General features: G+C 38.7%; 1 long non-coding RNA gene across 1 annotated transcript in view; it reads right to left on the bottom strand.

Annotated features, from left to right (window-relative positions):
* The window catches only part of LOC106149305, a 10,007-nt gene extending 8,541 nt beyond the window's left edge, over nt 1-1,466 (bottom strand). Inside the window, exon 1 of the long non-coding RNA XR_001235383.1 lies at nt 1,299-1,466. This is a non-coding gene — a long non-coding RNA (uncharacterized LOC106149305). The remainder of the gene's footprint in view (nt 1-1,298) is intronic.
* Between the last annotated feature and the right edge of the window lie 2,183 nt (nt 1,467-3,649).

Below are 3,649 nucleotides of genomic sequence, written 5' to 3'. Positions count from 1 at the left end.
ACTCTTGATAATCTCCTACCTCTTTTGTCTGTAACTCACTATTATTTGTGTAATTGTTTTCCTGAGAAACTATTTTGTAGACAATAATATGTAAAATGATAACCATTGATAATTTCCTACCATTTTGTCTGTAATTTGCTAAGTCCCCCCTATTATTATGTTATCCTTCTTTTATTCTTTAAAATAAAAAAAAAAAAGAAATGTATTCTAACAGTTAAGGAAAATCAGATACTTCTACCGGTCTCATGGTTTTCAGTTATTTTGCTGTCAACAATCTTAAGCAAAATCTAATTATCTACTCACTGTTAAAACATAAGAATATTATTAAATTACAAAGTCATTATGGCAAGAAACTCAGGGATCATTCAAAAAACTGAGTAAACATTGCCTAATAAAAGTACTCCCTTAGCACTTATTTCTGTGAATGAAATTTCCTGAGGCTTCCAACTAGAAAAAATGATAAATATGGATAGCATTGATGCTGACCTTCGTCACATTCTAGTAATACTATTCATCGAATGTGTAGTGATAATTACATATTTATCACAGTTATGTAAACTAAACTTTTAAAGCCTCAGCTAAGAGGTAAGTACAGTGTTGATCAGTGTTTTAACATTTTTAATTAATTATGCGCTATATATGAATAACTAGTCTTATGGTCAAGGTCTATGATTTAATGTTTGTTTTTGTCACAGAAAAATCTGTAGCGTCTTATGTATGTAGCACATATATTAAGAACATATCTGTATAAAACATGAGCATAGAAATCTTTGAGGGCAGTGGAATTCAAAAGTTCAAGGAGAAAAGGACTTATGAGAAAATTATTCATTTAAAAGTTTGCTCATGAAGTTTTAAAATAAGCGGATGCTGTCGGTCAAATCCCTATGGTATTTAGATTCCACTGTACACATTGAAAGTGTTGTATGGACGTTTTATTTTTAAATGTCAATATTCACAAACCATAGGTTATAGTCTTTAAAAGCATATAAACACAATTAAAGATTTTCACTTTAAAATGTGCCAGAACTTTTTAAACTTATTCTCAGAGGAATGTGAGCAAACCCATGTGCGTGCGGGTCACGGGGACCTCTGAGCCCAGCCCCCACGTTCCGCTCCCCGCAGGCGCCCCGTGCTCTGCACACGGTGGCGCTGTCCACACGGCAGTGTCTGCGGCGTGATGAATTGCCGCAGCCAGATGACGTCTAAACCATTTCCTGTGTTTCATTTGCAATCAACGTATTAAATAAACAGTTTACATTTCCTTCGCATTAGAACAATAAATGTCCACTGTGACTTACCGCTGCTGAATTTCAGCATGTTTCGTTCAATTTTTGGATCATGTAGCAAATAAACTGAAGCTATAAATAGCCAGGACTCTGTAAATCTCACCCACCTGGGAAGAGCGCAGACAATAAATTCGTTTTTTATATTCCTCTCTGCTTTCCTCTTTCCCAGTGCTTGCACAAACTCTGCCCACCCCAAACACCACCCCCGTCCCGTCGCTAGGCAACTGAAAGAGCTTTGTTGTTCCTGAACACTAACCATTAACTTGCCCTCATTTTCTCTAATGAGATCATGGCTGCAGCCCAAATTACCTTTTTTCTAAAAAACAGAGCAGGATGCTTATGATTTATGCTGATTGTAAGGCAAATCGGATCCCAACAGATAAATGCAGGAAAAGGAAACCGAATGCTTAAGCAACTCTGACCTAGAACCCAAAATCTGTACAAATGACGCATTTGCCTTATCAAAAAGATGATTTTTACTGAGCACTTATTATCTACTAGGCACTCTGCCTGGTATTTCACATTTATTATTTCTTTTAATCCTCAAAATGTTATTTCGTTTATATTGTACCCCATTTTTGGAAGGATTTTCTATCTCGCAAAAGGACTTTGAAAGGTTCAGTTGTGTGAAATAAAGGCGCATTATTGTTTTAAGAAAGGGGAAATTAAAACTAGAATAGCCATTCATTAAACCATTCTTAGGCAAATTTAATTTTTATTTCAATTTTTACTTTAATCTGACAGAGTGGAAAGCTGATGTCCAGAGAAGTGAAGAGATTTGCCTAATTCATTGAGCTAGGAAGTGGCAGGATCTAGGTTCTGACAGCCTCTCCCACGTTATAACACATTCCTCTCACTGATGCTGGGCTCAGAATGTAGTGAAAGCATGATCTCACTCCATCATTGTCCAATGTGCAAATGTAGGGCGAGAACTTGCACACTGAAACACCGCCAGGCTCTTCTCTGGGCAGGAAGGGAGTATGTGGACTCTGTACGGGTGAAGTCAGACTGACTGGAGTTTAAATCTTGCTTTGCCACTTGCATAATGTGAGAAAGTCACTGCCTCACTTTCAGCCTCAGTTTCCCGTCTGTAAAAGTGAAAACATATAGTGTCTTCCTCATAGGGATGATTTGAAGATTGCACCTTCAGTGGAGTAAGTTATATTCCTGTAATGAACAGACTTCAAAATGTATAAAGGTTCAAACCTTTAGGTAAGTTTCCCTCACACTCATATTGCAGCTAAAGGTGACAGCATGACAGGCTAATGGCAGTTCTGCCATCTTTAATACATGGCTCCAAGGGCACCTGAGTCACCATTTTCCCCCAGGTGAGCAGGAGGCAGAAAAGAGGAGGAGGAGCTTGTTTGGGAGCCTTTTAAAAGTCAGACCTGTAGGGAAGGCCCATGACTTCCATTCACATTTTACTGCATGGAACTCAGACATAGATACAGCTATCTGCAAAGAGGCTGGGAGGTGCAAGTGGCCGAATGTCCAGGAGAAATAAGGACCCAGAATGTGGAGAACACTTAGTAATCTCCACCAAGGGTCATGTGTCCATAACTGCTTCTCACTGTGTGCGTAGAAAGAGTTCAATGGCATTAGCTTCCTTTTTTTTTCCTTTCTCATTTTTTTCTTCTTCTTCCTATCATCCATTTTTCTCTATAAATTTTTTTTTTCTTTTTGAGACAGGGTCTCCCTATGCAGTTCAGGCTGGCCTTGAGCTCACTTTGTAGCCCAGGCTGGTCTCAAATTCTCAATGATCCTCCTGCCTCAGCCTCCCGAGTGCTGGGATTATAGGTGTGTGCCACCATATGCAGCCTCTATAGATGCTTTTCACAAAAGGTCTGACCACTGATCACAATGTGAAAACTGACATTAGAACAGAAAAATAGAAGTGAGATGATTTTTATTGTTAATCTCACACAATAAGCCTTAGTTACATTATTATTTTATTATAATTTCTTCCTAAATTGTCATTGGCAACTGAACAACTGACTTACTAAGCCACAACGCAGAGATATAATCAAAACAATACCAGATTTTCCAAGCTTTGCTTTGTAAATATACTAGAATATCATAAATTCTCTGACTTGGAGGAGCCTCTCAAGGTCAATTTGTCAAATTTCCTTAGGAATACTTTCCAATCCAGAAATGGAAATGTTGTTAAGCCTTAAAAGGTAAGAACAGCACAAAGTGTGTTGGCTGAAGGTGTCCCACGCCCCCCAATTTCCGTCTGCCTGCCTTATTAAGCAGTGTCCTGTGAAGCAGGCTGCCCTTCAGGGCATCTTCCAATCACTGCTGAGACTGCAGTTTGGAGGGTCAGGTTTCAAGAAATCCAGGCAAAGTCATTTATGAGCTCTGCA

The sequence above is a fragment of the Chinchilla lanigera genome, unplaced genomic scaffold, assembly GCF_000276665.1.
Source record: "Chinchilla lanigera isolate Chin_1 unplaced genomic scaffold, ChiLan1.0 scaffold00004, whole genome shotgun sequence".
Classification (NCBI taxonomy): Eukaryota; Metazoa; Chordata; class Mammalia; order Rodentia; family Chinchillidae; genus Chinchilla; species Chinchilla lanigera.
Note: the sequence above shows the minus strand (reverse complement) of the source record. Positions and strands in the feature narration are given on the sequence as shown.